Genomic DNA, 12,947 nt, shown 5'->3' with positions numbered 1-12,947 from the left:
GGTCAGATTTACCAAAATAATTGGCACAATACCAATTTAGACAAATGTGTAAAAGTGCACAAAAAAACCCAATATTTTATTTTATTAGGACCTATTTGTTTAGTTATTGAACAAATAATCAGACATAATAACCTAATAAGCCTAATAAGTGGAAACAGGACAACGACTAAAACCTTTTGCAAAAATGTAAGAGTTCAGAACTAGACTGCATCCCTCCCTCTAACTTTACTTATAGAAGCCTAACTGTATTTACGTGAGATAGTCCACATTATGCATGTTTTGCCTTTTTTTGACAGTTCAGGCGAAAGACAAGATCTCATTGTCTTCCCCTTAGACAAATCATTCACAAGTTCTAGAACAATAGCAGAAAAAGAGTGCACTTCCACATTGCTAAATAAGATGAATATGGTCTATAGATATTCCCATGTCATTTACATGCACACACATGATCTCTCATACCAAGTATCTCATACTATCATCCCATACTAAGATAACTAAGATCATGCTGGTATTACAAGACTCATCTAAGTTGTTTGTTATAAGTTGTCTTTTAATTCCTGAAGCAAATAAAAACAGACAGACTGTATCTGCCAAACAATTTGTTTGAATGATCTTGTACCATGTGCAATCTGTTCTTGGTCTCGCCTCCTCCTGCAACAACTACAGCCAGTTCAAGCAAAGTATTTAATATAAGTTTTTAAGATGTTAAATAATGGTGCAAAAACCCACATCATGGGTAGGGCAAATACTAATAAAACACATACCATGATTAATTTATATACTCTCCTCTCTTAAAATTTTCATCTGATTTGAAAACTTCTAATAAATGCTGATTCAGTATGGTCAGGTGCAAAAATAGCTCACCCCTTTTAGTCATCCCCCTTTTTAGTGCTTTCCTTGTCCATGCATATTTTAAAATAGTAAACCTCATCCAAATCAAGTGTTTAAATCATATGGGTCACTTTTTAAGTGCTTTTAAGTAATTTTGAAGCTTTATAGCTGCTGGTAGAAAGAGATTTAATAATGTTAAAAATTTTAGCAATGTAATTCATAATTCTTTTTTATTTATTCTTTAGAAAATAAACCTTAAGTATTGTTCAGATAAATTTGTCAAATTTAAATTTAATTTTTTTTTTTTTAATTTTCGTTTATCAAAGTAATATATATATATAATTATATATAATTTTTTATTATTATAAGTATTATTTATTTCAAACGTTTTATTTAAAAAACTGAAGCAATATTACAACTGTTTAGAATTTTTTTTTTTAAACAATTCAATGCATCTCCCCTATAATATATTAAGCTATATAATAATTTATGTAGAACAGCAAGCATACATTTTTTTTCTTTAATTGCAAATTGTTAATTATGCTGTATACAAGGAAAGTTCATTTAAAATATTTTTCTGGTTAGTGGTTACATTGCTGGTTATGTTATATTTGATCAGGTAATCTCATTGTTTAAATGTTATATTTTATTTATTTATTTATTTTTTTTATTATATATATTTTTTGTAATTTAAAGCATTTTCCATAACAAATTCTGCTGTTTATCCTTTAATCAAGCATTCGTATAAATGTTTAGAATTTTTCTTTTTGTCTAGTATCTTCAGATATTCTGTAAGGTAATATTTTGGTTATTCTTGCAGTATGTCACATGGAAATATATGTGGAAAAAGCCGAGAATTGTATGTCAAAATGTAAAATTTTTATTTATGTAAATATTAAGTAAAGACCATCTCCAATGAAGAAATTTATTTTATTTTTGCCATGATGACAGTAAATAATATTTTACTAGATATTTTTTAAGACACTTTTATACAGCTTAAAGTGACATTTAAAGACTAAACTAGGTTAATTAGGTTAACTAGGCAGGTTAAAGTAATTAGGCAAGTTATTGTCATTTGTCATCATTTGGGAAATATATATATATATATATATATATATATATATATATATATATATATATATATATATATATATATATATATATATATATATATATATATAAATAAATCAAGGGGGTAATAATTCTCACTTCAACTGTATATTTAAAATAAAATATATTTTTACAATATTTTGCATAAATTTAAATGTGTCATCTTTCAATTTCTAAAGATGTTATGTGACTAAAATATTATTTTAATAATAATCTGTTTAATAATTCTGTTTTGTTTAAACGCACCAATTTATATTACCCAAATCCACTGAGAAATTTATAACAAATTTTCGTTTTCACAATAGAGTGTACTCAATTATGCTGAGCACTGTATCACAAAACCCATACATCAATCCAAATCTTATTTATTCTGTTTTCATGTGATGTGTAAATCACAATTTCCTAAAACAAAGCTAAAAATGGACATTTATGAACAGCTGGGTGGTCCAGGATCACAATTCAGAAATAACTTAGAATAATATCTTCCAATTTAAGACATTTTGAATCATCCTGAAAAAAACTCTACCTTTTGTTTTCCGCAGAAGAAAAGAATGACAGGTCCAGAATGACATAAAGCGGAGTAAATAATGATAATTGCAATTTTTAGGAGACTGTCTGTTTAGGCACAAACATAGATTGTTCTCAACGGCCACTGAAAGAAGCTCTCATATAACACCCCCCCTCCCCTCCCCAAAAAGGCAGCAAATGACTGAGCCCTCAATGAGCTGCCAAAGAGTGAGCAGACAGAGCCACAACACAACAGTTCTCATTCACCTTTCTAAAAGCCAAAGAGATGAGGGGGAAATGGACACTGCAGCTGGTAATCAGAAATGTCAGTGCTTTAAATGGGATTGGCACGTAGGTTTGGGATGGAGGTGGAAGGAAGCTTGTGGGATTTGGACCAAAGCTTCATGCAGCTGAATCCCAGGCTTGTTTCAGCCACCTGTGGGTCCAGATGTCTAATGAGAAGAACTGTGGGGATGAGCATCATCTGTCTGTCTTTGGCTCTGATCAACTTCAGTCTGTTTCAGTATCCACCTCACGCACCTCTGCCATCACTGTTTTTACTCAAAGACGACGACTTTTTCCCATTCTGGAGACTCATTCTTTCAAATCACATCTTTATGAAGATATAACATAGTTGCCAAAGGTAAGGGAGCACAGCAGTGAAAGTGATGTTTCTAATTTAATGGATTTATTACTTTATCACAAGCTGCGCTATTGATCATTTTATTCTAGCAATCTTAAAATGGGTTAGAGTGAGTTTCTAATTAATTGCCTTTCTTTCTATTTGCCAAATTATGTTATTAATCACTTCTTAATTTTTTTTTGTAGTTGCTTCAGACTTTTGTTTTAGTATTATAACATATTTCAAACTGAAACAGAATATTTAGCAGGGGGCAGGCTTTTTTTTTTTTTTTTGCCCTTACCCTTTCATCTTACACTCATAGCAAACTATCGGTTGCAGGGATGTGGCTAAGTATATTTCGTCCAAGCTGTCAAACTGAGAAGGACTGCTATTCCAGAGTAAAATCAGATGGTTAAATTTGGATTAAAGTTGTATTTTCAGTGGATTTACATGTACAGATTTATTATTCACCTTCAGAACATCAATGTGCTCTAGCAAAATAAACATTATGGACCTTATCATACACCCAGTGCAACAAGGCGCAAGATGATTTGACCTGATGTGTTGCTATTTTCAGACCAACGCAATCTTAGTTTTTCCATTTTCCACCATGTTGCTTAAATAGCAAATTCATTTGCACCAGTTTGTGGACTCATGGGTGTGTTAAGGTGCATTGTTGGCACGTTGCTACTTTGAGGAACTAAAACAGACTGTGCAATAGACCAGCTGAAAACAGGTCTAGTTTTCACACTAAGTCCAGTGCAGAGCGCATTAGTCGTGTGCCTCGCTTACACATTGCTTAAAACACGCAGGATGTACAGCCATATGCAAATATTTAAATGATTTTCAATATTACAAATGAAAACTAATAACAAGATAAAAATATAACAAAATATTAATTTCTACATAAACATGAAAATCACTGCTTTCATGCCTTTTTTAATCTAAATGGCTTTTTTAGTTTATTCATGACAATCTGGTTGGTATAATGTTACTATTATTATTAGTAGTATTTATTAAACACATATTTATGTGTAAACAGTTTAGTAAAAACAAGCTTAGATTTTCCCACCTGTCAGGTTTTGGACCATATGAAGCATAGCATGTGTACTTGGAAATAACTAATTTTGACCACATTTTATTATTATTGTTCATTTATTTGTTTGCTGGAAATTAGAACTGAATTTAGAAATAGTTTTAAACAAACAAAATTATTTATGTAGGCTAATGGATGCATGTGCGTTCAACACCATTTCCTTATCCACGAAAGAGAGAAAGAGAAAGTAAAGCTCAATTGGAGGAGGCTCATTCTTCTGTTTCATTCTTCTGCAGGATGCTCTGTTTATCTGTTTTTTCAGTAGTGAAGCGTTCAGTTTTTCCACTTACAAAGTCCACCATGAAAAAATTAAATGCACAATAGTGCAACGCAACTGACTCTTAAAGGAAATAAAAGATAAAACTCTGATCGGTTGATCTCAAAACACACCCATAACTCATTTAGAGAATAAGCTCAACCCTGTTAGAACTAAATTATGGAATGCATTACCCGCATTTTTTAGAAATGCAGTTTCTTTGGATTGCTTTAAAGGGGTAAAAGCAGCTAAACTTTAAACTTAAGTTGATGTGTAATGTAGCTGTGTGAACATAAACAACATCTCTGAATGTATAAAGTTCTAAGTTCAATGCAAAGATGCAAAGGGAGACCTTAGTTTTTACAGAGTTAGCTTAACAAAGCCTACAATGAACGAATTTTGGGGATTACAACAAATACTTCCGCCCCCCTGTGAGATCACAAAGATTCGTTTACTGCGCATCCAAACTGCGCAGGTAAGGGCCGTGGCCAGAGGCATTGTACAATGAGAAACAATGTAAACAATGAGAAATGCTGCTTTGCGGGCAAACGATTTAGCTTCAAAGACTTATTTATCAGTCAAACTGCTGTAAACACACGCACACACACTCAACCAGCACGTTTGTGTCTCTTATGTGTGTGCGCGACAGCATTGATTGTCTTCAGGCAGGTTTTCAAGCATTTCACATCTCAGAATATAAAGTCGCAAAAGATATGTGGATGATTCATATTACTTACACCTGCATATTCCAGATATATATGAAAGACGTCGTGTAACACATAGAGTAAAAAAAAATACAGGTTAGCTCACCTGACTCGTGGTAGCAGCAGAATAATAAATCAAGGCTCACACAGGTAGCATCCCACATCTTGTGCTTTATTCTTCTGTCACGATATATTACAGAAAATAACTTAATCTGAGCATCAGAGAAAAATAAAAAATAAAAAACTTCCGTGCACATACGCTTATTACAGAACGTTCACACATTCACTTACACACACATAGACGCAGACAACATTCTCACACACACACACACACACACACACACACACACACACACACACACACACACACACACACACACACACACACAAACACACACACACACACACACACACACACACACACACACACACACACACACACACACACACACACACACACACACACACACACACACACACACACACACACACACACACACACACACACACACACAAAGACGAGGTCTCTTAAAGGAGCCGGACCCCATTTTCACTCGTTACAGACACTTGTCAGATTTTATTATAGAGAGCAGGAAGAAGGTTGACTGATAGTTTACACAGCAGAAAAGCACGTGCTGTTACAGGTGTGACGTGGGGATGAGGTAATTTTTTTAATGATGCCTGAACGTGTATAATTACTAATGATGATTTCAAATGATCTAGGAGCATATTTTAAGTTTTAATATTATTGGGCTAGTTTTGATTGCCCATTGGGATAATTTTGTGCTGTTTTTGACTGGCATTTGGGCTAGTTTTGCTGTAAAAACCTGGCAACCCTGGAAGTTAAAGGACTGTGAAAAACTTGTATTAACATCCAACACAATTTTAGGACTGAATTGTGTTGATAAACATAAGTATGAATGGTTACATTTGAAAATTAATGTTTATGCAAGTAAATTATGGTTTATTGAAAACTTGGTTTATTGAAATTGTAAATTCATTTTCATATGTATAGTATAATTATTTTTTATTGAATGATTGTTTTGGTTCCTCAGTAATTAAAATATGCAACAAATGTTAGACATTTTTGAAAGATAAACACAATAATAAAATGATAAAATCATGAACATTTATCCCTCATTCACTTGTTGACCAAATGCAATCAGATTTTCCCAGAAGTCATGACTGTTTTATTGTGAAAGTCTTTTATACGACTTTAGCAGAGACTAAGAACAGACAAAACAGAACACAAAAGTTTGAAAACTTCAATGTGACCAAGAATATCTGATAAAACATGACAGAATTGTAAATATTTATATTTATTCAGACCATAACATTCCTTCCTTAAAAAAAACAAGAACAAAACTCTATCAAAAACATTATCTATGCGATGTTAAATCTCAGATTTAGCTCTCTGATATTTTTAGACTTGACTTTATCTTTATGCAAACTCTGCATTGTTTTATTCATCATCAAGACCAAAGACAAAACTCCTGGCTCTGCAAGTCTGACATAAGCTGCATTCGCTTGTGTCCATTTTTCTATCCTAGCAGCAGCTCTGCTGACTGACAGCGCTGCTTATTGTGTCAGGAATATTTAAAGTGAAATCGGCAGCTAGGGAACCGTGCACTGCGGCTGAAATCTCTCCTTCATCTCCTTGTGTTGAGAATTCTATTTGACAAATCCCATCGCACAAACACACTAAGCCTCAACCACGCACTTCACAGCGTGTCTGTGTTTCCCAGAAATTGCTTTGTGCTTCCCAGCAGGTGACAACAATAGTGGTGGCATCAGCAACCTCACACATGGCTAAGAACTGTGGAAAAAATCATTTTCGTGGCTTCACCTTAACGCCGGTCAAGGCTGGCGAAGAGCTGCTCGTGTGCAGTATGACATTAAAGGCAAGATGAAATCAAAATGAACTCTATTAGCCTTCTCGATAAATGTTCTGCATGAATCTTCAGTACGCGTTATCAAGTCAAGGCAAGTCGGTTCATTTTGTGGCCATCTTGTAAACTCCTCCAGTTATTTCTAATCCTTTAAGTGCAGCTTCTTATCTGAAAAAGTTTTGCAAGCTTACTTTCCAATAACCTGTCAACAAATAATTATGACTTCATGTGATTTTTCCCCTTACTGCTGAATATCTAGATTCACTTGGAAATGTGTCACATTTTGACAGTGCGGTTGCGAATTTAAGAAAACTAATTAAAGGATGTCTGACAATTCAGTGTGATCTGAAAACAGCCATGACATTTGGTGGTGATGAGCGAAGAAAAGAAATTTATAATAAAAGAACTACATTTTTGTATTATTTAACTTTAACAGATTACGTTTTTCCAGAAAAGCTAGTGAGGGTTTAAGTCATTTAATTTATTTATTAACTTTTTTTTTTTTTTTTTTTTTACCTTGAAGGTATAGTTGATAAAAATGAAAATGTACTCATTATTTTTTCATCCTTAAGTGATTCCAAACCTGTGTGAGATTCTTTGTTCTGTTGAAAACAAAAGAAGATATTTTGAAGAAAGCTAAAAACCTGTAATCATTGACTTCTATTGAAACGTAAATACTATGGAAGTCAATGGTTACCGTTTCTTTGTAGCTTTCTTCAAAATATCTTCAACCATGTTCAGAAAAAATAAGGTCAAAAAGGTTTGGAACAAGTAGTAAATGATGACAAAATGCAATTTTGTGTGAACTCTCCCTTTAAAACACAAAAAATAAAAATTATGTATGCAATGTTTCTTGAGATTATTTAGATATTTTTATTCAACCCATTTTATATTTCACTCAGAGGTGACTATCATTTGCTGAACCAGACCAGTTTAAAATATCACAAAGTGTTGTTGTAAATATATAAGGAACTTAAAATATGTCAACAGGGCAATGTATGACATGAAAACTGGCAAAACTCTTGAATAGCTGAGTAGAGATAGCACAAAAAAGAAAATATGGCTACAACTAACAATTATCAGTATTGAAGTACAATAATCAGTATTGAAGTACATTAGACACAAGCTTTATTTATGTATTTTTCATTTAGTAAGCTGCCTATAAGCACCTAAATTAGTGATAAAAGACTATTTCAAGTATTTTTAGTAACAATTATATAATTATATAGAGCTAAACAGCCATTTGCCGATGAAGGGCCATGCAGGCTATGGTTCTCCAAAGTTTGTTTCTTTTTTCCTTGTGTGAAATAATTATTGATTTGGGCAGTGCAGAGATTTCCACAGCGCTGGTTAGGTTATAGTTGAGTTGAAAACCTTGGACTGGTTCACAAAAAGCAGTATAAAATATTTATTAACAGTTTGACTGACAGCAGGGCCTCTTAAGCAAAATGAGGAGATTATATTTTGCATAAAACATTGCTATATATTTGAAAGATAAAATCTGAGAGCACCACATAGGGCCTTGAGACAAACAGGAACACAGTTTTGTTTTATTAAGTCATGCAATAGGTGCTCAAACTTGATTTACTGTTAGTGGACAATAATGTTAGATGAATGTCCTCATCATGAAATACTAAACTTGAACTGATCAGTTTAACTGTTGCAGTTTGTATGTTTTTTTTTCATGTAGTGTTTTTTTCATAGTGCATCCAACTTTTCTAAAAAAACAAAAAACATTTTGATTATTGGTTGTTTTTGTGTTATTTAGAGCTAATTCGTTCTTCTAGTTTGAAAAGAAATTTTGAAGCTACGTCACAGCAATTAGATCCTTGTGTAAATTCCAGGATGAAGGCTGGATGTCTGTGACGGCAGGTACAGTGTGATGTCTTTTGGTTTTCAGCATTATTTCATGACAAAGACTTGGTTTGAACCAGGTTCTATTGTGTATAAGGTGCATTTTTTCCTGTTACAGTGTTCAGACAGATGCCACATTGTGTTGCCAACCGTAATTAAAACAAGTGGAAGAAGAATTGTTCATTGGGAGACATTGGTCGTCACTGTTGTGTTTATGTATTGCAACAAAGATGTTGTTTCCATTTTTCCCACAATGGGAGCATCGATCGCGTGTGGGTCCATACTTGTGGATTACAGTGGTCTGCTAACATGCAGCAAAAATATGTTTGTAAGGAAATTTTTTACCCGAGAGCTTTTTGCATCTGGAAACAGTGAAATCTGGATTTGCCACTCATCTTCCACTGTCCTTACACTACAGATTTGGTAAGTGTGTGATTAGTGTTCTTTTTTATGTTTATTCAGTTGGCAAAGCTAGTTAGTATCCACAGCTGTACTCTTTCAGTTTTTAAAGACATGCCTTAGTCAACATGATTTAAATACTAAGTTTACAATACATTAACATCACTACAATATTATGGACTGAAAGATCCATTGTAAATGCTGCTCTCAAATGTAATCATGTAAACACCTCAAAGCAAACTATTACCATCATGCAGGATTTTCGCCACATTTTCTGACAGGATAATATATACACACGGCTGTTTGACGCGATTCAAGAAAGGCAGAGTTTTTTTTTTCTCTCCGATATGGCATGCTGTATCAAAAATTCCATTATAACTACACTCTTCCAGCAGTTCCTCGCATCTAATATCTTGTTTGTCATAGGGGCATACATGAAATGTTCCTGAATGAAAGTGAAAGTGCCAAACTGCAGTTAAAGTCAACAATATAGAATGAAACACCCAAAATTACATGAAACTCCAGAGGAAATGTAAATAGCCTGATGACGCAATGGCGTTAATCTTATTATGTGCATGTTAAACAAGATCATGAAAGAAATATTCAAAAAGCAACTCATGTAAACACCCTAATCATATTATTGTCTTATTCAGATTAAAGCAAATAATTTGATTACTGATGTCCATGTAAACGTAGTCACTGTCTATCTCCCCTAAGTCTGTGTTTGTTTCACTGCTGTGAAAATCAGCATGTGCTTGTAATGAAACTTCCCTCATTCGCCACTCAACACTACCACATAAGCAAAGCTGGACTCACCCGCGTTCCTGACTTTTTTCAAACTAGAGGTGTAAAAACACCAAGCCTAGACAGTGAGGGTTTCATGGCCCTTTAAGTACACTAATAAAAAAATAATAATTTTTTAACAGGTAAACCTTTTCAACTGTGACCTCAATTTGAGAAAATTGGTATCCCGTCACAAATCAGTTAGCGATAACACTGTTGCTGAGGACCAAAGAAGTGAAAGCAGCAATAATGACCTGAAAAAAGTGCAATAGTAAATGGCTGCAGATTGGCACATGCAAGGCGCATGCAGTCTCAGGCATGCAGACCCATCCACTCAATAGAGATAGCGATGTCACTGTGAGAGGCGGGTTAATGTGTATGCAATAAAATAATTGAATGCAGTCTCAGCTTGCAGTATGAAAACAGTCATAACACTATTAAAAGTTGGCAGCAACAAAAAAAGTAAATTTAAAAACTACATTTTCTTGTTATTTGCTGCTCGTAATTAATTGATAATACTAATATTGTTTTATAGACAACATTTTAGGGAGCAAAATGAGAAGGCTGCACTTCAGGTGAGCAGAGAAAACAATAAAAAGAAATGAAAACTAAAATACAAACCATTCCTGTTATGTAACATTAAGAGCTAGAGATGATGAAGCCTATACTGTTCATGTAAGGCCAGCAAAGTTTTAAAACCACAATCGATGAAACGCCTACTACAAAAGTGGCCAAAGCGCAGAGGAATCAGCATTCAGATGGATCGGCTGACAAACAGTTTGCTGACCTGGACTGGAGTTAAAGGAGTAGTTAAGGGTAGTGAAGACAAATGTAGCAAGTACTGTTGCTGAACTCTAGTAGAAACCATCTCGGAGAGGATCAGAAGGTCATGAAATGCATGAGGGATGGAGTGTCAGAGTCAAGATGGCTAATCTCACTGATATAAGGCACTTTTGCAGAGGAAGCTAACATCCATTTCCCATGAGTGCTGCACACAGGCCGTGGACTGTAAATTGCTCGAGTATTCAGTACAGCAAGTGAATTATTTCTCTTTGACAGCAATCATCAACAGCCTCACATTGACACAGCTTCAGGGAAAAAACTCTGGCTAAATCAAAAGACTTCAGAGAGATAGTTCACCAAACAAATTGTAATCTTTCTTCGTTTATTAATCTCATGTTCTTGCAAACTTATGTGAGTTATTTTTGAGTGAAGCATGATGTGTTGCTCATAAAAAAAATATATATATATACATATATACATATATATACATATATATACATATATACATGTATATATATATATATATATATATACATATATACATATATATACATATATATACATATATATATACATATATATATATATATATATACATATATACATATATATATATATATATATATATATATATATATATATATACATATATACATATATACATATATATATACATATATACATATATATACGTATATATATATATATATATATATATATATATATATATATATATATATATATATATATATATATATATATATATATATACATATATACATATATATATACATAATTTTTTTTTAATTGTGCCTGTCCCTCTTTTTCTAATACAAGTAGGTCCTTTCAAACTAAATAAATAAAACAAAAACCTAAAAGCATCATAAATGGGCATCTCATGACAACTGTCCCCCACAATAGCTCAGATCTTACCTCTTAAGTAGGTCATTCAGGGTGTCTTGGAGGGGTGAACTGTCCACGTCACAAGATTTAGCTGTGGAGTGCCTCAGGGTTCAATTCATGGACTGCTTCTCTTCTTCATTTACTTGTACATGGCATCACTTTGTGTTGCCTGTCTTCTGAAAATTAATGGTGCTGTATCCATCCTAAAAGAGGCACAAAATCACTTTTGTGAATTTCACTTATAATGCATTGAATTAATTAAATTGGCCATAGTGAATGTGTGTGAATGTAAGAGTTTATGGGTGTTTTTCAGTGTTGGGTTACAGCTGGAAGGGCATCCACTGCATAAGCATATGCTGGATAAATTGGTGGTTCATTCCACTGTGGTGACCCCTGATAAAGGGACTAAGCCGAAAAGAAAATGAATGAATGAATGTTCCATGCTTTCGGATTAACTTAATTGTCTCCACATGTTCAAGTCTTAATGTTGCACGTGAAATAACCTTCAGTTTCCTGCACAGGCTGATTGTTTAACTTCATAAGATCTCATTGTGTCAGCAGGAGTCATGAGTAATATTAAGTTCTGCATGTTTTTTATTTATATATTTGTTTGTGCTGGTAGCTGATTAACCATGAACCACATTTTTCAGGTTAAATCTTCTTTATTGTTCTTCTAATTAACTCATTTGCATTTTGGATAGTCTGAGGGTGTCTAGATGAACAACAGATTTGAATTTTAGGTGAACAAAATACACCTTTCCACTGTAAACCACTGAGAATGAGATGCAAGTAATTTTATGCAAATGTCAACCTTGCCATGAAAAAAATTAAGTTTCACCAAAATAGTGAAAGCTGAAAAAGTTTTTTTGTATGTGTGTGTGTGTGTGTGTGTGTGTGTATTGGCTTGTATTTTACCGTACTGCAAAAATATTCTGTTAATGTTTTCAAACAATTATATTAGATTTACCAAAGTCACACAAGTACCAATTTCACATCTGTCACATATTTAACAGAGAGATGTCACATTCATAACCAAGCTTTTCCCTTATAAATGCAAAAATGTCAAATAAAATAAAATCAATAAGTTTTGTTCTATAAAGAGCTAACTCTTATCCTTTTGATTAGCAGTTTTCTTTTGGGTTGTTGCATACTTTTTTGTCACATCCATAATGCATGTTTATTTTCCTCACCTGAAATCTAAAAAATGTTT

General features: G+C 33.3%; 1 long non-coding RNA gene across 2 annotated transcripts in view; it reads right to left on the bottom strand.

Moving 5' to 3' along the window:
* The window catches only part of LOC141380661 (uncharacterized), a 155,060-nt gene that overhangs the window by 136,236 nt on the left and 5,877 nt on the right, over positions 1-12,947 (bottom strand). For both annotated transcript variants that reach the window (XR_015524874.1, XR_015524873.1), the window contains exon 2: positions 11,768-11,940. This is a non-coding gene — a long non-coding RNA (uncharacterized LOC141380661). The remainder of the gene's footprint in view (positions 1-11,767; positions 11,941-12,947) is intronic.

The sequence above is a fragment of the Danio rerio genome, chromosome 24, assembly GCF_052040795.2.
Source record: "Danio rerio strain M-AB ecotype USA chromosome 24, GRCz13ab, whole genome shotgun sequence".
Lineage (NCBI taxonomy): Eukaryota > Metazoa > Chordata > Actinopteri > Cypriniformes > Danionidae > Danio > Danio rerio.
Note: the sequence above shows the minus strand (reverse complement) of the source record. Positions and strands in the feature narration are given on the sequence as shown.